General features: G+C 51.4%; 1 protein-coding gene across 1 annotated transcript in view; it reads left to right on the top strand.

The window, feature by feature from the left end:
- Positions 1-23,421: 23,421 nt before the first annotated feature.
- Positions 23,422-27,892, top strand: part of SH3BP4 (SH3 domain binding protein 4) — an 85,720-nt gene continuing 81,249 nt past the window's right edge. The window contains exon 1 of the mRNA XM_060624258.3: positions 23,422-23,594. The gene's annotated coding sequence lies outside the window, so the exon portion shown is untranslated. The remainder of the gene's footprint in view (positions 23,595-27,892) is intronic.

The raw sequence follows: 27,892 nt of genomic DNA, 5'->3' as shown, positions 1-27,892 counted from the left end.
ACATTGATTGTCCATTGATCCAGTAGATTATTGCACGATGCTACTCTCCTGGACCTCCCACCGGCATATTACCACTTCTACTTCATAGAGAAACTCTTCATGGAAATTACATTTGATCTTGGAAGTAACAGAAGAATTGCAAACAAAACTGTTAATCACTTACACCTTTGGAAATGAAAGACCCATATATTGAAAACTACAAGACATTAATGAAAGCAATGGAAAAAGACACAAATAAATGGAAAGGTATTCCATGTTCATGGACTGCAAGAATTGTTATTGTTAAAACGTCCATACTACCCAAAGCAATACACAGATTCGGTGCAATCCTTATCAAAATTCCAGAGGTATTTTTCGCAGAAATAGAACAATCTTAAATTTTGTATGGAAACGTAAAAGGCCACAAATAGCTAAAGCGATCTTGAGAAAGGAAAACAGAGCTGGAAACATCACGCTCCCTGATTTTAAACTATATTACAAAGCTATAGTGAACACTATGGTGATGCCATAAAAACATACACAGATCAATGGAACAGAATAGAGAGCCCAGAAATAAACCCATGCATAAATGGTCAATTAATTTACAATAAAGGAACCAAGAATATAAAATAGGGAAAGGACAGTCTATCTGATAAGTAATGTTGGGAAAATTGGACAGTCACGTGCAAAGAATGAAACTAGACCACCGTCTTAACACCACACACAAAAATTAACTCAAAGTGGATTAAAGGTTTGAACATAAGACCTGAAACCATAAAGCTCATAGAAGAAAACGTAGGTGGTGAGCTCCTTGACCTAGGTCGTGGCGATGATCTTTTGAATCTGCCACCAAAAGCAAAAGCAACAAAAGATAAAACAAGTAGGACTATGTCAAACCAAAAGGCTTCTGCACAACAAAGGAAACAGTCAACAAAATGAAAGGGCAACCTACCGAATGGGAGAGAAGAATCGCACATCGTATATCTGATAAGAGGTTAATATCCAAAACACAACATACAGCTCAAGAGCAAAACGATAAGCAATTTAATTTTAAAAAGTGGACAGAGGACTTGAATAGACATTTTCCCAAAGAAGACATCCAGATGGCCAACAGGTGCATGAGAAGACACTCAGCATCCCTGATCATCAGGGAAATACAAATCGAAACCACAATGAGATAGTGCCAGCCACGTGCTAGAACAGCTAGTAACAAAAAGACAAGAAATAACAAGTGTTGGCAAAGATGCGGAGAAACGGGAACCTTCATGCGCTATTGGCAGGAATGCAAATTGGTGTAGCCACTGTGGACAACAGGATGGGGGCTCTTCCAAAATTAAAAATAGGACTACCGTAGGATCCAGCAATTTCACTACTAGGTATTCATCCAAAGAAAGTGAAAACACTTACTTGAAGAGATATCTGCACTCCTATGTTCTTGGCAACATTATTGACAAAAGCCAAGATATGCAACCCACCTAAGAGTCCACTGATGGATAAATGAGTAAAGAAATTGTAGTGTTCATATATACATATATATATAATATATATATTATGATAATGGAATATTATTCAGCCATGAGATAGAAGGACATCCTGTCATTTGAGATGACATGGATGGACATTGAGAGTATTGTGCTAAGTGGAATAAGTCAGACAGAGAAAGACAAATGCCGTGTGATCTCTCTCATAAGTGGAATTGAAAGGAAAGGAAAGGAAAGGAAAGGAAAGGAAAGGAAAGGAAAGGAAAGGAAAGGAAAAGAAAAGAAAAAAGAGAAAAACGCAAGCTCAGAGATATAGGAAATAATGGTTGCAAGAGGCAGGAGATGGGGGTAGAAGAAATCAATGAGTTGTTTTGTTATGTTTTGTTTTTAGTTTAAATAAAATTCATAACAATTTCAAAAAAAAATCATATATACATTTCACTGAAATTACAAAAAAAAAAAATCCTGAGATGATGTTTTTCCCTGGATCACACTGCTGGTGGTCATGTGTGGCTGTACTTCAACCACTGGTCTAAGTTCACATCACACCAAACAGTTCTGTGTCCTGAGGGTTAAGGAGAACAAGCCTAATAGTGCAGGCACATAGTAGGTGCTTATAAAATACCTGTCTAATGAATGCTAATGAACTGTGTGCTCGCTAGACCTCTCTGTGCTTGTGACTGTTTCCAAGAGCACAAAACGTTCTTGAGATCTGGAACCGCTGACCCCTTATAGTCAGTTGTGCGGGAGAGAAGCCCATGGCTTGCGCCCCAGACCCTGCACTGGGGTGGGGCGGACGCAGGGGGAACCCGCAGAGATGCTCCGTCCAGCGGGAACCATCACTGTGTCGAAGGGACGCAAAGTTCTCCAGACGGGGCTCGGGAAATCGACGACGAGACCACACAGGGCGACTTGTTGATGTGTGACGGGAAAAAGGCAGGCGTCAGGCAGGAAGTGAACACTGGGCTGGGTGAACAGAGGGAGCATGGGGATGTGTTAGGTCTTCCGTCCCTGGGATGAGCACACCCAAAGCCAGGAGGGAAGGACCATGAATGGAAGCGGGACAGACAGTACACCCATCACAGAAATGAAAATAAGGCCCAAAGCCAAGGTCCAGGTGGAATGACTCGGACCTGCAGGAGGTATGGGGCTCAAAAATAAAGGAGGGGTCACTTATAACGACCCGCCCCAGACAGACTAGCTGCAAAGGGGAAAGCTCGCTAAGCCTCTCAGGGCCGTTCTGGCCACTTTTCGATATCTGTCCAAGAAGTAAAATGCAGTGCAGTGGTGGGGGCGGGGAGGATTGTCCTTGGGACCCCAGCTAAAGGAAGAGGAGGGTCTTTGAGGCTGGGCTACAGAAGTGGGAGCCGACACAGAAAATTACCGTTGGACGGAAGTCATTCGACCAAGGGTATAAAATCATTTCATTTGACCCAGCGTGTTTATAAAAACAGGGACAAAGGGGAGGGTGCGGTAATCAGGCGGGAGTTGGGCAGTACGAGGTAGCCCGTACGGATGCACAAGAGAAGACAGTTACAAAGAACCTTTTGTTTAAACGTCTGTTATAGAGACTCTCCATTCTTAAGTCACACCTGTCACTTCCTACCGCCGTCAGGAAGGCTTTTGACAGACTTTGAAGAGTACAACAACAAAAAAAAAAGGTTGCCGTGCTCCGAGGTCACTCACCAGAGCACTTGACCCTGAACTTGTGGGTTGGGCGTGCAGGCACCTGGTGGGTCCTAGCTGGTCAATCCTTGGTGACGACAGGGATACTGGAGGCAAGAAAAGAGAGACACGTGCCGTGAGCGCAAGGCAGGACACCATCCGGTCCTGCCCTCGGGCCACAGGAAAGACTGGGGTGGCCACCTTGGTGGCTCCCTAAGGTGCCCATGGCCTGGCTCCCTGTCACTGCCAGAGCCGCTCTGGTCAGAAATCAAGGCACGCACACAGCTGCGGGAGGCGCGGACCTGGTCCGAATACATGGTAATGTTCCCGTGGTCTTTAGATGTCATTCTGTCTGGCTTCATTTGCCCTCTTCCTTTTTCCAGGAGAAAAATGCCTGATCACTCCCATGTTCATGCCTCAAAGGAGAGGCCTCGATTTCTCATTCCCCTCGCTCTGCTTCGCGAGTCGACATGAAATATATTTTACAACAACCCCGTAAGGAGAGCCGCATTTTCGGCCTGCACACAGCCCGGGTAAAATCACCTCTTACGCCAGAAAGTTTACTGCCATAAGTTCAAGTTGTCCCCCGAGCCAGGAAGATCCTGTTCCTAGAACCTGCGTATGTTTTATGACTCGCTTCCCGTCACCAGGACCTAAATCTTCCGGAAAGGAGTCATTAAACCGGAGGAATGTTAACCAGCAGATGCGTCTCGTTTTCCCACATCTGGCCCAGCGCACATTTCTAGTTGGACGAATGGTGGTGGTAGTTCTCGCTCACTCCTTCCAAGTTCCATTTGACGCAAGTCTGCAGCCGTGTGCAGCACAGGCCTGGCCTGGTTTCTGAGTTGTCCCTTCAGCAACGCTTCCCTCCTTCTTCTGATGCTGTGGCTGGTCTCTCATCTTAGGGGTTGTGCTTCCGGTCCTCTCTGCCGATGCAAAAATGGATCAGAGAGGAAATGTGAGCTCCCTGGCTTGTGTTCGTCGTAGCATGGCACGTGGCTCAGCGTGACAGATGAAAAGGACCTCGTCAGTTTTAAAGAGCTACACGAGGTCCGTGGCCCGGGTGACACCACGCCGGAGATAAATTCAATCGCAGTAAGTCATTCGCAGAGATTAGTTTGCTCTGGCCGCCATCTGCTGTGTGAGCTCCCGACCTTTCCTTCCACCCGCTCCCCCCTGCCCCCCCGTCATCGCTGGGGTGTCTCCCGGGGAAGCCTCACGCGGGCCACGTGCAGATTCTCATCCTTCCGCTGATCTGCAGCTGAGTGTCCGGTTATGGGCGAACGAAGCTCAGATTCAAGTGGAGGCCCGTGTTTCCCTCTCCCAGGTAAAACTTGGCCATCTTGGCAAATTTGTCTTTTCTTGCTCAAGGATCCTTTTCTGCAAGGAGGCGTGGAACGATGAGCCACTTTCGCAGTGAGTTCTCAGCGGCTCTCCTGGCATCGCCTCTCGGGTTCCCCAACTCTTGAGCGAGGTTTGGCGGAACGGGGGATTCCTTCGAGAGGTGTTGCCGAAGCCACTGGCATCCCCTCGCCTACACCGTGGTCCATACAGAAAGTTGGCTCCTTGTTACAGAGCTCAACCTCATTTAGCTCTAAAGAACCTCAAGCTTGGAGTGTCCCGAGTCTCACCTGGGTGGCCAACGGGTCTCGAGACCCCCAGGGGAGGATCGTGCTTCAGAAAAACGAGAAGTCTGAGCCCAGAGCCTGGGTCTGCACCCAGAGAGAGCAACTTGTCTTGATTTGCCAAGGACATGTCCGGGGAATTGACTTGGTCCCAGGAAAATGAGACAATTGGTCACCCTACCTGTATTTCATGTGTTCACTGGTGGCAGCGGTGGGTACCTTTCTGACCTGTTTGCTCCACAGGCATGAGAGCGTTCCAAGGGAAAAGCATCTCTTTCCTGGAACAACCTCTTCCACCATCAACACGCACGTCCCTACCTCCGTGGGAAGTCCATCCTTCTCCCTCTTGTGACTTCTATGAGGACACAGAAGCTTCCTTCTTCTAGAAGTGTTGCAAGGTGCTGCGATAACCAAACTAGGACTCTTGGTTTGAAGGCACATTGGGTATGGCCCCCAATGCCCATTCCAAAATAAAAATGCTCTACACCCCCAATGCCCGTTCCAAAATAAAGGTCAGTGGGAAAGAAAGATTCCTGACCAAGTATCATAAGACACTGTAAATGCCAGGCATAGCTGCTGATCCCTCCGCTTCGCCAAGCCTGCTTTCACCTCAGTCCCCTTGCATTAGCTCTTCTTTCTATTTGAAATAGGTTCTCACCCTTCAAATCTTTGCATGGGTCACTTCTGCACTTCATCCAGATCTCCGTACAACGTCACCTCCTTAGAGAGAGCTTCCGTGATTAATACAGCTGCAAGTAGGCTTCCCCGTTCATACTCTGCCTTGTTTGTCTTCACGGCCTTAATACTGTCCACACCGTATGTCTCAATTTGCCTGTGATACGTCTTCTCCACTAACACGTAACCTTTATCGAGGAAGGGACTAATCACGTTCGTCACTATTGTGCCCCAGTCCCTGGGACACTGCTTGTAAAATAGTGGATGCTCAGTTCAGAACGCCAGTGTCATGGAAAGAAGTGTCACTTGGTTTCTTGGGTTCCAGATAAGATTTAGCATATCACACTCCGTACGTACTATATAGTAATGGTCCGGTGACCTCCCCTGAAAGCCTTCTCCACATTCTCTAGGGAGGCCCAGACATTTCATGGATACTTCTGGTACTCACCATCTGGGATTTCTAACATTGTTCAGTTTGAGTGGCTCGCCTCCACGCAATTTCAGTGATTTAAATTGGTCCAATCCATGAGACGCTCAGAAAAGTCCCTTGTGTCAAGGAAGATGGAGATCACTATACTGTGGCAATGCTAGCAACTTAAAAAAGAGTGCTGAAAGAAAGTCAGCAAGACAGAGGTGCAAAGAACACCATAAATTCGCACGATGCAATCGATGCGATTGACTACCCAACAGCAGAACACACATTTTTTGCAAATGCGTACGGACCATCCGCTGATATAAACCGTGTGCTGTCTACAAAGCAAGTCTTAATAAGTAAGAAGGGTTAAAATCATATAGAGTTTAACGGACAGAATATCTGAATAGGCTCTTCACAAAGGAAGATGTATGAATGGACAAAAAAATATCATGAAACGAGTTCATTAGCATTCGCAATTCCGCGGGAGAATGATAATGAAAGCCGTCGTAACGTACCAACCACACTCACTGAAATACCTAAAATTAACAAGACTGACAATACCATGTACCGGAGAGATGGTGCACCCTCTTTGGAAAACCAACCAGCACTCCCTTGCGAAGTGAGACATATACCCACACCGCCCCCCCACAATTCCACTGTTGGGATTTATCCAAGATCACTGAAAGCATCCTTTCGGAAGACTCGCGCAAGAATGCTCGCAGCACCTTTCTTCCTAACTGCCAAATCGGGACCACAAAACTCAGGTCTCCACTCACAGGAGGACCGAAAAAGCAACCACTGTGGTGTATTCATACAATGACTGGTACTTAGAGACCAAGTACCGACTCACTACTGATCCATACAACATGGATCGCAAATCTCCGTGATCCCAGATACACCCTGCACGGTTCATTTGCATAAAGCTGGAGAAACGACAGATGAGCCACAGTTACAGAAATCAGAGCTGTAGTGCCTCTATGAGGCGGGGCGTTGACAAAAGGTGGCAAGAGGGAAGCTTCCGGAGTGATTGGCGTATCGTATATTTTGACCGGAATGTTGGTTTTGCAACCATCAAACCGAACACTTAAGATCTAAGCATTATGTTCCATGTAAGTGTTTCCAGACGATACTAAGCTAGATTTTTAGTGATGCAAAAGTCAAAGCAAAGAAAAGATCTCATCAAAAACATGAGAGTAGCAGGTGTCCTGGGGGAGAAACACGTTTGGGGGGCTTGGAGTCCTGGAACACTCTCATCCTCCACCTTGGACAGGACTTTTCATTTCATATTTGTTAAAACACATATTCTCGGGGAGCCTGGGTGGCTCAGTCGGTTAAGCATCCGACTTCGGCTCAGGTCATGATCTCACGGCTCGTGAGTTTGAACCCCAAGTCAGGCTCTGTGCTGACAGCTCAGAGCCTGGAGCCTGCTTCTGCTTCTGTGTGTCCCTCTCTCTCTGCCCCTAACCCACTCATGTTCTGTCTCTCTGTGTCTCTCAAAAATAAACATTGAGAAAAAAATTTTTTTAAAGAATACTGCATTTTCGGGATTCCAGGATAACACGATCCTAATACTTCATTCTCGGTTAGAAAGTCCCAGTTTCTATGACGATGTACTACCCCCCAGCCATCACCACCTTTTTCTGAGATCCCTTATAAATGAGCTATGACATTTGGTAGCAAATCCTGGATACGCAGCCGAGGGAATAGTACATGATTTTGACAATGCATTTTACGCTGGAACGCAAATGGGTGTGCATTCAGACTTACATCACACACACTTGTAGGGTGTTAACTATTTGGAAAACGGAAATGCAGTGTTAGCGCCCTTCAGAGCTCAGATCTGTCCTCAGTTGAAAAGGGGTGAGTATAAGCAGCCTCTGTCTCCAGGTCCATTGACAGGCAGATTCCTGGAAATACCAGGGGACTCATAACGAAACCTTGCTTCTCAACATAATCCCAAAGCGTAGAGTCTGTTACTAAAACAGCAAGACTTCAATACACAGCTTTATGTTCAGCCTATTTTAGGACACCGAAAGTATGAAGATTCGTGGGCATTTTGTAATTTGTTCCTGATTTCTTTCCATCGCTTTAGAAATTGCATTCATCTGTATGATTTTAGTCCCTGGGGTATTTAAAAAAAAAAAAAAGACAAGAAAAAGCACGGAGCATAGGTCTCAGGCATCTATCCAAAGGTGGCCTCACTACTAAGCTAGCCCCCCGGGAATGAGCTGGGCTCACTGACGAACGGGTTCAAGGGGGTCATGCCAGATTCGGGAGGCCATTCTAGAACAAAAGGCATGCTCGACATTATCTGCCATTCTCTGCAGAAATACCTACTGAGCCCAGGTAAGGGGGGACCACAGAAGAAAGCAGCCTTTGCATCAGCGTGCACCAGTGAGCCCTGCCCCGTCTGCCCGTTCCATCCATATCAAATCCTAGTTGCACAGCTTGGGGAAGAGCCCATCATTCCAATGATGCGTTTTACCGTGAAACCCCACGGCTCACCGTTGTTCAGAGACGACCAGTAAAGACAGAGCACCGGACTCCTTGGGGTCAGCCAACAAGGAGCCACGCTCTAGCACCGGGTAAAGGAGGGCAGGATGGGGGCCCCGTGAGCCCTGAACTCAGTCATCCAAGCAGTCCAGGCTTTGAACAAATGCAGCAACACACCTTCACCACCGTGGCCCAGTCTTGTGGTTGGTTCCCCCAGTATGAGGTCATGCTCTCTGCACCCCAGTTCTGGGGCATGGGTCCTGAGAGAGCAGTGTATAGAGAGCAGTGATGGTACCGAACGTTGCCCGACGCTACCCCATACTCTCGATTATGACATTCGTTAGGGGCCGGATCGTGTCCCCTCAAAATGCAGAGGTTGAATTCAGAGTGCCTCAGAACGTGAGCATGACCTCCGAGAGTTCTACGAACGTGGGATCCGAAAATCTGTTCTGTAGCTCTGAGAGTCGCAAACTGAATTAAAATTCACTGGAACTCTCCTCTGGGTAGGCACAGTTCTTGGCACGTGAGAGCACCCCAGTTAGGAAAAGACAGAGTCCTTGTCGTTGAAAAGATGAGAAACAAACACGCAAAAAAATTGAATAATCAAAATTCTGAGTAACAGCTCAAGGGTCACAACTGGGTAGATACCATGTTGCGGCCCAAGGATAATCTCTAGATGACTTGAAAGATGAAATTGCTATTGGAAGAATATCGAATTTTAGACCAAGTCCCCGGGACATCTAGAAAACATATTTTCCAGCAGAGTGACTAATTAGGACACATCTGCTATGTGGTCAGTTTTGTGAAATCTTGGTGACACCACCCAGTGTTAGGACCTTGATAAATTGTGACGTTTCTAGACTTGGACACAGCGTTGGCTTCTGTTTGTCTGTTTTTCACCAACACTCAACTCAGGGAATGCAGATGTGTCCGATTTGTGGATTTCTATAATAAATATGAGGTTCCGATGTTTCCGCTCTAGCCACTTTGGAAGCGACAGTTTCCTGTGCGTGGGTAGGGCTTGCTCAGCACCCATAGGAAGGTGTGCTCCGAATCCCCACTTAAGAAAATACACTTGGGTGGGACAGCTGGTTGGAGGCACCCAGGGACACACTCTGAAGCTGAAAATAAAGACCCTTAGGTTTAGTGCCCATGTTGCGTTACCTTCTCATTACCTCCTCCATTAGCACAAATCACTTAGCAGTAGAAAGCACGTCAAAACTATTACGCAAGCGCGCATCTTGTCATAAACTCTCCTCCGAGCTCTGCGGAAGGGTTTCCGTAGCCCCGTCAGACGAGTTCTTTTGCCAGAACTGCCCCTGTCACCTCAGGGAGAAAGGAAAGGGCTGGAAGCATTTTTTGGAAAGCAAGTGACATAACGCAGGCTTTCTCGAGCTTGACTTCCCGAGTTACACTTGACCAGAGGATGCTCACAGGTGTGACACAGCCCCCGGGGGCTTTGCCGGAGCGGAGGGGCAAGCCACCCCTCTCTGGCTGTCACTCCGATGCTTTTCTTCCAACCCAGCAAAACGGATGCCAGCGAGTGAGGATGCTGTCCTGGAGGTAGCAGCTCAATTTATTCTGATGCAGATCGTTAGCTAACTTTGGTCCTTTACGTATCTGCCGTAACAAATTGTGCGGGGTGTACCAAATGCGTCTGATCCCCACCCATGGGTTGCAAACCCCGGACGGAAAGAGCTAACACAGAGTATAGAATAAAGCAGCCCCCACCATTTGAAGTAACGCACGCCAAAGAAAAAACAAGAGTCGCATTTATTTTGCAGGCATACGCAAAACTTCAGCGCAAAGCCTCAGAGCCTTGGGTGTAGACGTGCTTAAGGGAACCCTTTCTCTCTTACCAAGTGAGGTGCTGAAGGCACCAGTGAGGGAGGATCACAATTTTCACGCCAAAAACTGGAATACATCTGCTACAGGCAGCTAGAAAACAGATGAACTATCTAAATTCCAGATGGTTCTGTAAGATCTAAGAGATGTCGTGAAGTCAGGAGAGGGAAGGCCGGTGCCATCCAGCCAAGAGGGGGACAAAGGTGGACCATTAGGAATGGGAGAGGTTCTGGAGAGGCAGCAAGGACCCGAGGCGCTGCCCTAACCATGTGACAACGAGGGGTGCGTGTTTTGTGTCCTGGTGCCCAGGGTGGCGGCACTGGGTCGTGTCCATCGGGCGCAGCCGTGAACCAAACATTGGAATCTGCACCCGTGATGCTCAGGTGCCCCTCTCCTCTACGGGACGGTGAGGATGCCACAGATACCTGCCTGCGTCTCTTGTTGGATAAGCGTTTCTGAACATGGCGGCCACTGCACAGAACATAGCAGAACCGAATCTATTCACAAGATGGCGAGCCGATTCCTAAAACGTAAATATTTAGAAGGCGTGCTTGGTGATAAAAATACTCCATTAATAAATATTTAGGGAAACCAAAGTGTTTCTACAAATGGTACCAAGATGAGAAATTCTTACAGCAAGAGAAAAAAAAAAAAAAGTCTGAGGTTACTCATAAATGGCCAAGCCACTTGAATTCTTTGTTTTGAGAATCGAAACTTCCTCCACAAAGTTGAAGGAATCCAAAATCCCCAGAAACTGAAATGCGTGCAAGGGTTAAACCTCTGGGCAGCGAAACAAAGGATACAAATTGAAAGGCGGCGGGAGAGTTTGGAGGAGATGGAGGCGCTCCAGAATGTTCTCTGTAGAAGATGGCCAAACGGAACACACACACGCACGTGCTCATGCACACACACACACACACACACACACACACACACACACGCAGTTATGTTTTGTCATTGGATACTTTTTGAAATATGTATTTAAAGGAGCAAAAGTTTTGGGGGTTGTGGGTGGCTCAGCCGGTTAAGCTCAGGTCATGATCTCACGGTTTGTGAGTCCGAGCCCCACAGCAGGTTCTGGACTGACTGTGTGGAGCCTGCCTGGGGTTCTCGCTCTCTCTCTCTCTCTCTCTCCCAAAATAAATAAATAAACTTTGATAAAATGAAAGTAAATAAACATAGGAGCAAATTTTCGGAAGCTGCTGCAGCACAAGTAGGTTCCTGACTATTGTGGCCATCACCATTCTCGTGCTCTTTCGTGCAGTGGGTACTGACTGAGCCCTGAGACACCGAGGGAGAGGGTGGGACTCAAAGGCAAAAGACCCCAAGCGCAGGCTTCGCCCTCCTGGGCTTGGGGACAAAGGGAACACACCCAGGCCTGAGGTACAATCTGCAGTGAGCATCCCCCATCGTCGTGAGAACGGCAGCAGGGGGACTTCTCTGTGGCGGGAGACTCGGGCGGCCCGACCTTCCTGGTGCGCCTGGGACTGCCCAACCGAGTACCCAAAGTCCCTGGAAAGTGCATGGTCCTGGGCCAGCGGCCGGGTGGCGGGCAGGCAGGTGTTCGGGTCAGGGAGGAATGGGGTGCCGAGATGACAGGAGAGAACCGAACCTGGGTGTAAGTTGGGGATCGTCAGCACGAGGATAACACAGATGGTACCCAACCGCGGGGCAGGGGTTTGGGCCCCCTCCCCGGGACACGGTGTGCGTGCGTCTGGGACCCAGGCTCCGGGATCGCCCTTCCCCTGGGAGGCTTTTCCCTCCGGGCTCCGATGTCCACATGCCCCCCGTCTCCCTTTCCAGTTCTCTTCCAACTGGCGCATGTTTACCCCTGTTTACCCCCGTCTCACCACATTTAGCCCTTCCCTTTGTGAGGGCATCGCGGGGCTCTGTTTTTCTAATTCCGATTTTTTCCTTTGACTTGGGGAGCGAACCCATTGCTACTCCTTTCTCCCTTCCAGTCAGCTCAGCCACTACTACAAACACCAGCGACACTGACTTGTCACAGTTCCGGGGAATGGGAGTCCCGGATGGGCCCAGCTTGGGGGGGGTGGGGGGGCTGGGCCCGCTCTGCGGAGATCCCTCCTCCAGGTCTGGGGCCCGCCCCTTCCCGCTGTGACCCCCATGTGGTGGGAAGTGGGGAGACAAGGGAGCTCTCTGGGGGTCTCCCACTCAGGCGCTAGTCCCACAAGGAAGACTCCACCCTCGTGACCTAATTACCTCCCAAAGGCCCCACCTCCAAACACCATCCCAGGTCGGTGAGGGGTTAGGATTCCAACATACCAATTTGGGGAAGACACAAGCATACACTTATGTCCTCCTGTATTAGACAGTGGGCTGTGGTCCTTCTGTTTGCTTCTATCAGCACTCTCCCCGGCAGAAAACAGGTATTTACCAAAGCCAATTTTCTCCAAATCCCACTTAATGGGAACCAGGAGCAGTGGAAGTGATGAGGCAGGAGGAGAGCGTCTAATCCAGACTTGACCTCGGACAGGCGAATGGATGCATGAGGAAGACGCAGACAGACACAGAGCCACCGTGCTCCCTCCCGTCACCCGGCCTTCGTGGCCACCATCCCAAATACCCCCACCTCCGAAATGGTGCTCCCCAGGGTCCCATTCAGACCGTGCCTTCTCCTTTATCCGAATGTCGCGCCCCCCGGCAACATACAGCAAGTTGGAAAACAAAACCTGGTCACCCTCTTGCTATCCTCCTCCTTGACCTCACGCGTTGAGGAAGTCCTGAGTGCTAGCCGTCCGCCTTCACCTCCCAGGCCTCCTCCAACCCTCCGCCGTCTGCCCTCTGCCCCCCTGCCCCTCCTCCATGGCTATTGCTAAAGTGATTCATTTTCCCATGGCCAATCCAATAGATGTTTTCCTGCGTTTCTCTTTTTAACCATCTTGCTGACACCGGACCCTGCTGATGCGCTCCTATACTTGAAATCTTTTCTCTACCTGTCTTGAAGTCTCCTATCTACCCCGGATCCCTATTATCTTTGACTGCCCTTCCTTAGCCTTCTTCCAACTCCTCTTTGGATGTTCATTTACTCACTCAACAAACAGCTATGCAACATCACCTATTTGCCGGTGCATAAAGCCGTGGCAGTAGCCTCTTTTCTGGCAGAATTTCAATCCAACATGCAGGGGGAGGGAGGGAGAGCAAGGGGTGACGGACAAACACGGAATGAACAAGTGTGCAATCTGATGTCAAAGAACTCTGTGTGTAGGCAAAGTCAGAGCTGGTCAAGGGTAGCGGTCGAGGAGGTCTCTAAAGGGAGAGAGGCGGTCGGAGAAGGTGTCTCCAAGAAGGACACAGTCGATCAGAGATGGGACAGGGCGAGGGTCTGGGGGAGCGCGGGTCTGACAAACAGAACAGCAAGTCTGGGACGCCGAGCAGGTGCCTGGTGGATTGGAGGGAACGCGAAGGCCAAGGTGCTTGGGCGTAAGTGACAAAGTCAGGGCCTGCACACGGAGGAAAAAATGCCAGCGTTCTCCAGGCTGCTGTCTGAGCCTTCTCTCTCTTACATTTTCGTAAAGGAGCCTTCTCATCCATCTTCAATTAAGCTTCTGTTAAGCCCTTCATCCCGTTGACTCCAAATCTACAACTCCAGCCCGTACCTCTCAGTCAAGCGTCAGACCCGTAGTTAAGGCATCCGAGACATGACGCATCCAAACCTGACCTCAGCATTTCCTCCCAAACCGCCACCGCTCCTCTTCTGGGATTCTCCATTCCCCGGGAGTGGGGGGGGGGGGGAGGGGGGACACGTGGTCCACTAGGAAACTGGGGCCCCTTCACTCAGCCGCCAAACCGTGGTTTCCGCCTCCACAATCTTTACTACTTTGGGGGAGGGGGACACACAAGGTAGTCCGTAACGGCTCGTAAATATTTGTTAAATGAAAAAATTAACCTGGAATCTTGGGGCTGGTGGGGACTTCAGAGGCGATCTAGCCCATCTGCTTATGGGACCCAAACTGAGAGGACAGAGTGAGCTATTCCGGGTCACACAGGCAGCAGGGAGCAACACGAAGGACTGCACAGGCTTCACTTGTTAGGAAGCAGCAGCAGGTGCACGGCTTGCTGGGAAGGACATCGGATGTCCAAGAGACCTGGGTTCTGGGTGCCTGGGTGGCTCAGTTGGCAAAGCGTCCAACTTTGGCTCAGGTCACGATCTCACGGTTCGTGGGTTCAAACCCCACATCACGCTCTGTGCTGATGGCTCAGCGCCTGGAGCCTGCTTCTGATTCTATGTCTCTCTCTCTCTCTCTCTCTCTCAAAAATATATAACCATGAAAAAAAAAACTGTTTAAAGAAACCCGGATTCAAGTTTCTGACAATGCCATCTTCTGGCTCTGTGCGATCTCCAGCAAACCTAATTAATCATCGAGAACGATTTCGGCAGAAGGGAAAATAATACGAGGTAAAATGTTAGCATCACACCTGCAACGCTAGAAAGTCTCAAGAACGGTGAGTTAAATTTGACTTGGTGCTTCCTGGGGGAAGGTGCTGCCCTGGAAAGCGCGCTGTGGCTCCTAAGATGATGCAGACAGTCTGTGCCTTTGATGGACTCTTCCTGCGGCTGCTGGAGAGACGGGACGTGACGGTGAGGCGGGCAGAGAGTCCCCACGCTGGGGCTGGGGGGTCCCCCTGCAAGGCACGGAGCAGAATAAATGTCGGGAAGAGATTCTCGTGGAAACAACTGACGAAGCCTTGGGAACTCGAGGTCTGCATTCTGAGCAAGGGCATGAACAGAGGACCCATCACCCGAGAGTGCAAGTCCCCGCGTGACAGATGCAATAACAAGACCGAGTCAAGGGGGGCTTGTGCAGACGACATGGGGCAGGTCTACGAAGGACGAGGAAGCCTCCCACCGCCTGAGCTCCACACCACAGCCTCTGGGAGGAAGAGACTGGAAGTTGCATCGGACGCGGAGGTTTGGGGACTCTTTTAGTGCGCAGTCTGGAGTTGTACGTTTCGAATACACTTCGGTACTGGATGCACATTTCGAGAGCAAGTGTTTTGCTGTCGAAAAGAACCCTCACGTCTTAGACTCCAGAAACAGATGGTCCCCCTCCCTCAGTCTATGAGAGCTTAGATTCTGATGCTCAGGGGAAAAGACAAGGTAACCTCGCCGACCCCCTTGCCCAGTGTGCCCTCTCTGAACCCGGCCAGTTACCCGGAGAGGGAGCAGGGTGAACTCTGCGGGTCACCTGCCGCCTGCCCTCTGACCCACCTGATCCCTGATGTGGCCTTGTCCCGGGAGAGCAGTTGGGGGGCCCTTCAGGCTGATACCCTGAATAATCAGCCTAGAGGGAGGCCACTGGAGAGGGATCACCCCAAGGCCAACCCCATAGCAGGCTGCCTCCCAACACCGTCCCCTCCTCCTATGTAATGGTTCCAGCGAATGCTAAACACTCCGCTGGCCAGAGCAGAGGTCTGCTGACAGCTTCTGGATTCATCTCCGGGGCGAGCTGCCTGCTTTCAGATAAGCAGCGAGGGCTGTTGGCAGCCAGGGAGGAATGAATCATGAGGGAAAGACCTAGACTATCTTAGAGTCATGACAAGCATGACCCTCCCCTTTGATGCCAGGAGAACTAGAGCAACGGGTATCCAGGCACCGAACGGTGGCTGGAATCTCAGAATCTGGTGTGAGGCCCACCCACAGCTCAGTTCTCCCTCTCTTCTAGCCGGGATCTCTTCTGAGTCATCCAAATTCCCTGAGCCTTGGTTTCTGTATTAACCACATCTTTGATTTCCTGGGTTCCGATACTCGGACATTCGATGCTCAAGAGAGTGAACAACTTGCCTGCCAGGACAGGATTCAGTCAATCCAGATCTCATACTCTTTATTGGGCCTCCCGCTCCTAAGCCCCTTTCCAGTGGCCCTAATCACCCTCCAGCCGGGTCCCAGACAGCTAGTGACAGTCCTCGCGCCCCAGAGTCTGAGGCGTTTTTTCTAAACGACTAACCCAAAGCCTGTTCACCCTGCCTTGACCGTCCCTTCCTGTTCCTCACCCACATCTCCCACTCTCTCTGCCTCCCCACTGACCCTGGTTCTTCTCCACGTGGCCGTGTGTCCCATCCTTCTCTAAGGGACCGTATGATAAACTTCCTCCTTCATGACCGTCATTTCCATGTCCGTGTGTCTTACCATACCTGATTAAAACAAGTCCTGGGTACTCTTTCTTTAAATTTTATTTTAGAGAAAATGAGAATGCGGCGGGGGAAGGGGCAGAGGGAGGGAGAGAAAGAGAGAGAGAGAGAGAGAGAGAGAGAGAGAGAGAGAGAGTCTGAAGCAGGCTCCACGCTGAACACGGAGCCCAATGGGGGTTTGATCCCACGACCCACGGATCATGATCTGAGTGGAAATCGGGAGTCAAATGCTCCACTGACGGAGACACCCAGGTGCCCCAAGGCAAATCGTGGGTACTCTTAAAATAGTTTCCATAACTTCAAAGAAGGGATGATGAAAATTATGCCTTCCTCAAAGGGTGGCTATGGGGATTGAGTATAGTTGCCCACCTAAGGGACTTGGCATAAGGTCCCTGTCGGGGCCTGATAAAGCACGGTGATTATCACCTTCATTAGCACCTGGAAATTTCTATATGCCTGGGCTTCCAATGATGCTGCCAGAACGTGTCTCTCTCCATCCCAGGTTCCTCTTTCCCTTTTAATGGGCTCAGGTGGGCCCTCTCCTGGCAACAGCAAAAGGCCACCATGCTTCCATGCAGCTTCTGTCCCACCGTGCTTCCAGAAAAAGTCTGAGGTTCATGCCCCATTGGCTTACTTGAGTCACGAGTGCCTCCCTAAGGTTTGGAGGTTCTGATGGGCAGGGCCAGAAGTTGGGGGTGGGGTCATCCCCATCAGAAGCACACATACGAGAGGGTGACTCCTTAGAGGAAAACTGGGGTACACGAGTGAGGGGTTCTCTCTCTCAAAAATAAATAAATAAACTTAAAAATTTTTTAAATAGCAATCTCAAGTCCCCAAAAGGGCAATGAAGACAAAAATGCGGCTAAGATGGCTAAGAGACAAAGAAAGCTTCTTATCACCCAATAGTATAAGAGGAAGGAAGGAAGGAGGGAAGGAAGGAAGGAAGGAAGGAAGGAAGGAAGGAAGGAAAGAAGGGAGGAAGGAAGGAAGGAAGGAAGGAAGGAAGGAAGGAAGGAAGGGAGGGAGGAAGGCAGGAAGGGAGGAAGGAAGGAAGGAAGGAAGGAAGGAAGGGAGGAAGGGAGGAAGGGAAGATGGGAGGGAGGGAGGGAGGGAGGAAGGAAGGGTGAGAATGCCCTTCCTAACATCTTATCCATGGAAAAACCCACTCCACCAGTAGACATAACAGCAGAACAGAAGAAAAACTTAGAGGTTTTACTAAGGAGTATCTGTCCACCTCCGTGCTCTGTCATTAGGAAGAGATTCAAATGTTGCCTGTGGCTTCCTTATAAATTAAAAAATTTATATTTGTAGTTAGATTTTATATAGGTCATGGTTTTTGGACTGAGGTGCTATGTTACGGTACGATCCTCCCTTTCTGACAAATAATTATTTCTTGGGAACAATAATTTCCTCCTGTAAGGCTTTAGACATCCGGGATTCTGAAGGTTCCCAAGGTTCTCCTTCCCACCGCATGGACATCCTTGGGTCTTTCTGGGGTGACTGCTGGACAGGACGGGGAAGCAGTGTGCTTCACGGTGAGGACAGGACAGAAAAGGAAGCCGCATTCCCCACTGCTGCATGGTGGTGGTCTTCCCAGGTTCTGGAAAGTCTAACCCCAATTTAAAGCCATATTTAAGCCCAATCTAAACCTACGTTGGTATGACCAGTAGTAACTGATTGAAAAAAGAAGAAGAAAGAAAGAAAGCTACTGCCCTGGGCCATGTGGCCAAGCCACTTGCAGAGAGCAGGTAAATATCAGCCTCCCGGTAGACGTTTTTGCTGATCGCACTGTTTCCTCCCCACAAAATTGGCCACGGGTTGTAGAACTGTCATCTCTGCTGTCTATTCCCAAGCCGACTGAGCACTTTTATTAAATTCTCACGGTGTGACATTGAAATACTCCCTGTGGGGAGGCCTGGCCTTGCGCAGTTGGGGTGCTCTGGGCTGCACGGGACTCCCCGGGGTTAGAGCTACACTTTGCGTCCGGCCCATGGACACATCCTGAGCCACGCCGCACACGCAGGCTACCCGCTCCGAGCCCACAGCCCCTCCAGCCTCCAAGCCTGGCACTCGCACTTTCCACCTGGATGCCGCCCCCTGTTCCCTGTTCCTACACCTGTCACAGTTGCATTCAGTCTCAGCCATCCAGCCATGAGGGTCCCCGTCCCCTCATCCAGGCTGGGTCAGGTGGCTGTCCTGTGTGGGTCCTGCCTAACACTCTACAGCATAAGTGCTTGTTCTCACAACTTCCTAACCAGAAAGATCTAGAATGCACTTCTTTTCTTATCCCCGGGTCTAGCATGTTACCTGACATACAATAAGCTGTAGCCCAGACACTAACTGTTAAATGAATCACTGAATAAATGAGTAGGACTAGGAGTGTCTATTTAGAAGTATTTCTAGAAGTTTCCTGAAAACCCCAGAACTCCCCTCAGCTGACTATTTTGTCCGCGTCTCTTCTGGACTCTGCACGAGAGACTCGCGTGCTCCGGTGATGCCCTAGTTATGCCCTTGTGTGTACGGATTAATTAAGGACAACCAGCAAGATGGAGGGCTAGGTGTCACAGCATCTCAGAGGCTCCCCAGAATGGCAAACGGGTCACCCAACATTTTCTGACTAAAACAGACAGTCTCTCGTAAAGCTAGTGCCTGACGGATTTCTTGGCAAAGCAATTTTCTCTGAGCTGCCGTAGGAGTGGCAGAGGACGGGACAGTAACTGGACACCCCACATCCCTATACAGGCGATAGGCTTTGGGGACCCAGAACCCACCATCTCTCAGTCCTCACCTGTCCCTCTGTCTTCAACTCACTTTTTCACCCCAGACACATAGGGCATCATTTCAGCTTCCTAAAGGTGAAAAGCTCTTTCTGGCTTCAGGGTCTTCGCACATGCTGTTCCCTCTGCCTGGCATGCTCTTCCCTGGCTCCTTTCACTTTGTCTGATGTCACCTCTCTTGAGAGGGCCCTGCCTGGCCATCATACCTAAGGCAGGTGTCTCCTTTCTCAGCCTCTGGTGCTTGCCTTTAGGGCAGGTACCACGAGCAAGCTGGCCCCTTTCCCGTCTCAAACCACTTCTGGTCTCTTGGCACCACGAGAGCAGAGCTGATCCTGTCTCTCCCAGCCTCATATTCTCAGGGCCTGGCACACAGTAGGTGTTCAAGAAATATTTCTCAAGTACACAAACCTCATTCTTCAGGCTTATGAATCATGCAAAGACCACCTTCTCCCTCCACTTAAGTCCACAGAGGGCATTTATTCAGGCTACGGTTTTCACATTCTGAGTTGCAGACAACAAATGTGAAATTCCATTTGGCCACGTTGATGATTCAGTGCCGGTTTTATGGAGTCGATTGGAAAAAAAAAATGCCTTATGCCTTATACTCTTTTCTCCCTTAGCTGTGTTTTGTATCTTTTTATTCTATTTTCTTCTTCTCACGGGCAATTTGTTCATTCCTGATTTCACGTCACCAAAAGAACAGTATTCTTTTTATTTCCTTGTTGAGAACGCCCTCGTCCATAGAGAGACACTTTCATGATGGGCCTACGTGAAATTTCTGGGTGGTTCCACCCTAACGGGAAGTGTATTTTGCAGGCGGCCAGAACGCTATAACATGAGCAAGTTTTGGCAGAGTTTAGGACGGTATGTGGCCCTTGGGAGTTTTCTTCTTTGACCTGCTATCTCTGGGGCCGCTGTGTCTATTTTGAGAAGCACTTAGAGTGAATCTTCGGTGGTGGCGATTGGTGCGGATTAAGCTTAAACTACTGCGGGTTGAAATAACAGAGGCACGTGTTGACAGTCCAAACCACCCCACTCCCTTCCTCTAACCTATCTGTGCATTTTGCTTTCCTACACTCAAGAATCTTCCTAGAATGGCATTTTTCCTACGCACAGAATACAGACCCTTCTAGAAGAGCCCACACTCGTGGAGGAATCCTTTTGTGAAGTCTGAAGTTCGCTTTCTCAGCCTGTCTCCTCGACTCTTTCCCCTCAGAGCAAAGTTACCAAGTTGTCCCCTTCATAACTACAGGGACTTGAAAAAAAGGTATTTCTGTGCACAGATGATACAAACCTAAGCTTGCTCTCTTGGGTTTTATGTGACTCAAAGCACACGTGTAGATATGTGCGTGTGTAAGTAATGATGACAAGGGCTTATGTGTATAAATAATATACACACAACACGGAGCAATCTGCACGCATTCTCTCCCATCGAATCCTTGCGAGCACTGCACCCATTTTCAGATGAGTAAACACCCAGCCATTCATCGGTGCGGCTGGCATTCAGCCACGGGAAGCCCCATCTCAGTGCCCGTTACAGCCAGCCTGGCTTCCTCTGTGTACTTGAGCTTGTGTTTACACATACGAGAGTGAAGACACACATTCACATCACACACCCGTGTAAGATAAATTCAGGCACAAACACACTAACGCATATGTAAATGCTTAGGAAATGTTTCTGCAGGGACATATAATAATGCACTTTTAACCCGGGGACTCCCGGGAGAAGGTATGAAATGGTTACACTACACACTTTTCTAATCATCCCTGTCCTTTGAAACAAACATGCGTTAGTTTCGTACCTAAAACCCCAACTTACTGATTTTGCTGTACATGTTCCCACTAGAAATGGTTGTTGGGTCATTGAACGTTAGGAATAGCTTACGTGTTTGTTTGTTTGTTTGTTTGTTTCTTTTGTCTTTGGAAGGGCAAGGAATAAAAATTGGTGGGACGAGAAAGCATACATTCAACAGGAAGCAACCTCTTGAGACCTCCTTGCCTTCAAGAACAGGAAAGGCAAAAAGAGTCCGCACACAACTTACCCTAAACGTGCAACATTGTCGCCTAGCTTCTCCCAGACCTGACTCTGGCTTTCTTATTTATTATTTCTGTGTGTTGAATGCTGATCTGTGCTAATCTGCTAAACAGTTTACATGCAGCATTTAATTTTCATATTTGTTTAGGAAACTGAGTCACAGAGAGGTAAAACAGCCAGAGATTCAAGCCCAGCAGGCTGGCTCCCAGGTCAGTGCTCTTAGCCTGTGCAGATACCATTGAGAATTTCCTGGGCCCCCCAAATGCCCCTTTGATGTTCTCTTCCTCTCCGAGTCTTCTCTACCTGCCCTTTCAGGGTGACTGCCTCCTTTTAAAAGCTGCAACATACATTTTAGGGCTAATTGTATCATTTGCAGGAATTCAGTTGCCCACACCAAAATCAGAACACCAATATTCACCCTTCTTGAACCATGTCTCTGTCTTCCTGTGTCCTCTGAAAATCCAGGGTTTGCATTTAGAATCCTGTGCTCCCATGAGATCCTGATACAGCACATAAAATGAGCATAATAAGGGGCGTGTGGGTGGCTCAGTCAGTTAAGTCTCCGACAGGCTCAGGTCGTAATCTCATGGTTCCTGAGTTTGAGCCCAGCATCAGGGACAGCTCAAGCCTGGAGCCTGCTTTAGATTCTGTGTCTCCCTCTCTCTCAGCCCCTCCCCTACTCGTGCTCTGTCTCCCCCCCCCCCTAAAATAAATAAATATTAAATTTTTTTTAAAATGAGAATAATAAAAGTATCTGCCCTACTGGTTAATGGCGAAAAAGGACTCAAGGGGTAACTAGCTATGGACCTTGGTCAGCCAATGATAGCTTTTGTCCCAGGAAAGACCCCTGATTCCTCCAGGTTTCTGCATTGTCGAGGGCCCTCAGTCCTGCAGGGGGGATTCCCGTGCTGCAGTAAGAAGGCTGGCAATTGCCGGAAGTGGTTAGAATCCAGTCTCCAGAGTGGTCTCAGGTCAAATTCTGGTTCTATTACTTTCTTGCTGTCCAATCAAACCCTGGAGCTTCAGTCTATGCAAGTGTGAAATGGACTAGAGAGAGTAGCCAAGTATGGGATTTAGGATTAAGTGTGTCACCCCATGGAAAGTGCTTGCCACGCAGTAAGTCAGTGGTGGTTCAATTTACTGAGCATTTATTGAGCGCTTATTGCATGCCTGGCTTAGGGACACAGGCTTGGCGAAACGTAAACGGTTATGATGCTACGTATTCCACTTGCATTTTGCGCAGCAGGAAGTACTCCTTTGTAATGTTCACCGTGACTGCCTTTCTTTTCGTCTTACTTTTCCATTTTGCACTTGCCCTCACAGCCCCGCAACCGCCTGCATTCCACCGTCCTCGACCGGTGTTAGAAACAGGATTCTCAGAGTTAGGCACCACCCTCCGCGTTCTGGCCGACGCTGGAGGATCCAAACCTCACCCAGGGGTCCCTCTTGGAGTTCTCCAAGAAGGGGTGGAAGGACAGGGGTGCGGGAAGCACAGGAGCGTGACCGAAAGGTCACTGTGAACCAGGCGCATCTAGATCTGCTCGGTGCCAGGGACCACGACCCCGGGGGCGCCCGGCGACCGGGACCCCATTCTCCGGGCTGGCGCCGGGAGGAGGAAGAGGAGGAGGCCCCGAGGCCAGGTCCCCGCCAGGGGTAGGAGAGCCGCGGCGCCACCCCCCGCCGGCACGCTCTCTCCCGGGCGGGCCTCCGGCGGCCCCGGCACAGCCCCGCCCCTGCAAACCACACCCGGCTCCGGCCTCCCGGAGGCCCCGTCGGCCCCGCCCCCTTCGCGCTCGCCCCACCCCCGGCCTCCGGCGACAACGGCTCGGCCACGCCCCCTAATTATCCACATTCCGCCCCTCGGCCTCTCGGCTGCCGCAGCGAGGTCCGCCCCTCCATGTTGGCCCGCCCCCTACTTATTCCTACCCCGCCCCGGCCTAGCAGCCGCCTGGGCTAAACCCCGCCCCCACGGCCTCGGGGGAGCGGGGGGACCCGCTGGTCCACACCCCGCCCCTGCCTCTGGCCCCCCCGGCCCCATGATCGGCCACGCCCCCTCCGCTCTTGCCCCTCCTCCTGCGGAGGCCTGCTCCCTGCTCCCCCTCCCTGTCCCCCTTTTCTCCCTCACTCCCCGTCTCCCAAGTGGCCTCGGCTCAGGCACCGCCCTGCCCCCAGGCCCCGCCCCGGCGCGGAGACCACCCCTCCCCTCCGAGCCCGGGTCCCCGCCTCGCGCGCCCCGCCCCCGCTCCCGCCCCCGCCCTCGCGGCCCCGCCCCGGCGCGGGGACCACCCTCCGCCCGCGGAGGCGCGGGCCAAGCGCTAGGGGCACTCTCGGCGGTCCCGGCCGTTCGCCACCGCCGCGCGGAGATTCCGCGGAGCCGCGCGCGTCCCTGGCCGGGCTGAGCTCCCAGACCGCGACGAGAGCCGCAGGAGCCCGCGGGGACGCAGTGCGAGCCAGGTAAGCTGGCGGCAGCCCGGCCGTCCCCTGCGGGCCGCTCCCGCCCCGCGCCCGGCCTCGCTCCCGCGGCGCCTGCCGGGGCTCGGCGGGCTCGCACCCTCGTGGGCGCCGATCGCTCGCCCGTCGCCTGAGTTCGGAGCTCCGGCTGCCTGGGCACGGCCGGCGCCGGGAGGCTTCGGGAAGACTCGCGCCCCTGGCCGCCTCCTGGGCTCCCGAGTCACCCCGGCGCAGGCGGCCGGGCCGGGGTTCCGGGCGCCGAGCCGCTGTCGGAGCCCCCCTCTCCTGGCCCTGGCGCCTCCCAGGCAGGCCCTGCGGGGTGGCCCGGCTCGGTGACCGCACGCGTCCCCGGGGCGCCCCCTCGCGCGGCTCTGGGGAGGAGAGGGGGCGCGCGGTCCCGGGTTAAACTTGTTGGTGACAATGCATATTTCAACTTCGGAGATCCCTCGTTTTAGGATGGAAATGAAAATCCCGGGTTCTGGCCCGGCTGTCCGGTGAGCGAGCAGCCGCGAGCTGATAGCGCGGGCGGCCGGCGGGTGGGGACGGCCGGGAGAGAGGCACGTTGTTCTCCCAAGTGATGTTTCCCGGGAAGCCGGCTCCGCGCTGCGGATTGGTGGTGCCCGGGAGTGCGGGCGGCTCCTGGCCCGCGGCCGCTCCTGCAGCCGGGGGACCAGGCCGGCGCTGGCCCTTCCCCGGGGTGCCGGGCGGCGCGCGGGCGGCGGGCCCTCTACGTGCCGAGAGGCCGGGGAAGTCTCCCGGCCAGTGAGATTCAAGAAGGGGACGTTGGGCTGGATTTTATTCGTGCCGATTCTTGGCAAGTTAATGCAGCAGATTTGCACTGTGTCCTCCATCAGTAATAAGTTCGTGTAACTTTTGATCACAAAAGCAGTATGTGCTTTGGGTAGAAAACGTAATAAAGAGAAACAGAAACAGTAAAACAGAAACCATCCGTGATCGCACTCTTCCTACCTGCCTTCAATGTTTACATTCTTGGGGTCACAGGCTTGGCGATTTAATGAGTAAGTTACAACTGGAGCCTCTCCTGCCTAAATCAAAGTAATCGCTTTACGCGACTCTGCCCTTCCCCACCCTTCCAAGTGTGATGGTCTCTGAACACCAAAGTTTGGGTTTATTGGCCTGGCTCCCTTCTCAGCTGGCCACGGGTTCCCTTCCTGCAGGCCTGAGGTGGAGAGAGAGGGCGCAGTCAGCTTAGAACACTGGGTAAGACTTGATTGGCCTGGTGCCTCTCCACCTTCCCCTGTGGTTTTGGTTCCTTGCCTTGTAATAATGAAGGTAATGATTCTCAATCTGCTTCTCAGGCCACCATAAAAATTAATGGGTGGTTTGCAAAGCGTTTTGACATTCTTGGATGGACAGCGGCTGTACTTTAAGGGGCTAGGGAGCATTTTGGTGTTCCACGTTGCTGTCGTCATCAAATAAAAACAGTCTACCTCCCACCTGGCTGCCCTGACCAGGAAACAGTCTCTACTGATGTCCGGTGGAGCCTGGAGAACGTTCCCGGCTCCCTGCTCAGTGCATTCTGTCCAACAGGTCGGGGAGGGGGCGGGGGCTTGGAAGGAGACAGCACCCCCCCAATCCGCCTCCTCGCTCTGCTTTCTGCATGTGGGCGGATGTGGGGAGGGTGAGGGGAGACTGACATTAAGTGGGCCCCCCGTTGCACAGGCCCCCGTGCCTGTCCATCTGTGGAATGCCAAGGCCACGCTGATCCCAGAAGGAACAGTTAGTTCTGGGAGGACTCAGAAAGTGAACAAACCTGGCTTCCTAGGGATTTGTCTTACAGCTCGCTTGTTTACTAAACGAACAATGAGCAGCTCAGATCGGCGGTGCCGGAGAAGCTTCTGTGAGCTTTAGTTTTTTTCCTGTTGTTCCAAGACGCAGGCCCCACACTTTGTGGCCTTTGAAAACAATTACTAGGGACTCGGACCTGGTGTGCGAAGCCCGCGTGGGGAGCGGTGCACGCACGTTGCCTTTTGTTCCCCCGGCGGAGAAACCACGGTGGCAGAGCCTCTCTGTAGGCCGGTCTGCAGGGCGCCTGTTTGTCATTTGATAGTTTCGTGTGTTTATTGTTGCTACCACCAGCACTTTGATCTGCCCAAGGTCTAGCTGATCGCAGCCCAGACACAGGGGGATTTCCAGAAGGACCCAGAATGGGGGCTGGACAAATTACAGCTAAGTGTCCTTAACTGGGCCGTCTGCCAATTAGTGTTATGCTCTTAATTTTCTCGGTGGAGGGAGGAAGAGGCAGTCTTCCTGAATTTTCTCCCTTGCTGTTGTTTGCTAACTTGATTTCTGGTTACCCAGCAGCCTGGAATTACTTTCCTGCGGCTGCTGGTGCAGACTTTTTTCTTATTCTAATGGCTTCTAGTCCGTCGATAAGGTATGCTAATGTGAATGGGGTTTATGCCCTTGGGTCCTGGGAGGCCGCTCCCACATTTAAATCTTCAGATCGCAGCCAGTTCCATGTGGGAGGCGGCCCCCTGGCTTCCCTCAGCTTCTTAGGGGAAGCCCTTGACCCAAACAAGGTTAAGAATCCCTGAGTTCGACCCTTGCCGACCTCATGCCGGGCTCCACGCAAATGTCTGTGGCTCCCTGTTTAGGGCGTCAGCCTTGTTTTGACTGAGTAGAAGCTGCTGTTGTAGCGAGCGGGCCTTGGGCCAGCCACGTGGGTTTTCCTTAGGTCTGTTATTTTCAAATTCAACACCTGAACCGGGCAGTGCTGTGACTTTTCTTCTGAGAACTGGAGTCAGGCCCCCGGGATATTTTCGAAGGCCCTGGAGATGCACACCGGGGCATCTTTGCCCCGAGGTCACTGCCTGACAACCCAGTTACTGGGAAAGGGGTCACCGAGCAGCTGCCTAGACATCGCCCAGAGTGCTCTGGCTGGCTTTGCTCCTGGCCCAGAGGGGAGCCCGGGGTCTTTCAGTGTTTACACTCAGCTCCCAGGACTCTGCGCCTCCGGCCTCCCCAGCTATTGGCACAATAGAAGCCCCACCTTCCGCCTTCACCCTCCGCAGGAGGGACAGAAAAATAATTCACCGAGTCCCCGAACACCCAGGGCACAGTCCCGCGACTTATTCAGGATCTCTCAGGAAGCCTGAGCCTGCTTTTCAGTGGGCCCTGGGGCATCCGTGTGTTACGTAACGGCACCTGGTGCCATCTGGCCGCACGTCTTAAGGGAGAGGATGTCCGTATTCGGCCTTTCGAAGGCAAGAGAATGCAGAAGGTATTTTAGAAATAAAGGGGTGTGTTTCAGGGAGGGAAGGGTGAACCCCACCCGGGGCATCACGGCCCCCCATCCGCCAGGTGACCCAGTGCCCGCCCGAACCAAACGCTCAGTAAGCGAGTAAGATTTCAGGAAGTAGAGAGGTGGGCTGGGTTCACCTAATTGGAGTTGAAATTTGGGGCGGTTTGGGGGCAAGAAGGGCTTACGGAGCATCGGGCCTGGAGTGCACGCTTAAAAATCCTTCCAGACACCGCGAGGGGTTCCATTTTACAAGGAAGCTACGAGAATGTAAGCAGCTCTCACAACACAGTGGTCCAAAAAGTGCTCGAGCTGAGAAATCAGCCTATATCTGCCTGAGCCCAGAGCTCGTGATCGCATCTCCCAGTGTGCTAAAATGAAAGGCATTCATACCTTTGGGTCACATGAAGCCACGCACAGGAAAATAGCAGAGTACCTGCCTCCCTTGCACAATTCTAAAAAAGCTTGCACTCTGAAGGTGAGACATCTCTAAAACCCGTAAAAATCTCTGCAGCCTAAATGGAAGGCAGCCGGTTGGCACCTTTATTCCCCGGGGTGGGGTGGGGGCGTGGCTGTGTCCCGCCCTGTCCGCAGGGTCAAGGTTGATTTCTTTGGAAGACTGAGGTTTTGAAGTTGGGGTAACTCGGACAGGAGCCACCGTGAAGTCTGTTCTGGTACCAGGAAGCGAGGGTATTCCGGGCAGATGAGGTCACTAGAACAAGGTAAAGATTATGGGAAGTCTGTTAAGTCAACGTAAGATAAGGATTCCGCCTTCCGCGTCGTAATCAAATAAATGACAGGCCCCGAGATTATGCTTATCTGCTCATTAAAAGCTTGTCTCTGGAGAAACTCTCTGCTGGTTCCTGTTAGCCCCACTCCTCTGAACAAATTGAGAAGAAAACTTCCCGTGGAAGGCTTCTGTGGTTCCAGAATTCCTGGTATTCATTTCTCCGCTCTCTGTCTTCCTCTTTCCCCCAGTCTGTGGGACTGAGGCAGGAAACCCTGTCCCATTTTTAGGAACACGCAAGCCTGCTCTGGT

Source organism: Panthera onca, chromosome C1 (assembly GCF_046562875.1).
Source record: "Panthera onca isolate mPanOnc1 chromosome C1, mPanOnc1 haplotype 2, whole genome shotgun sequence".
Classification (NCBI taxonomy): Eukaryota; Metazoa; Chordata; class Mammalia; order Carnivora; family Felidae; genus Panthera; species Panthera onca.
The sequence above is the reverse complement of the archived record's forward strand: the minus strand, read 5'-3'. Positions and strand labels throughout refer to the sequence as shown.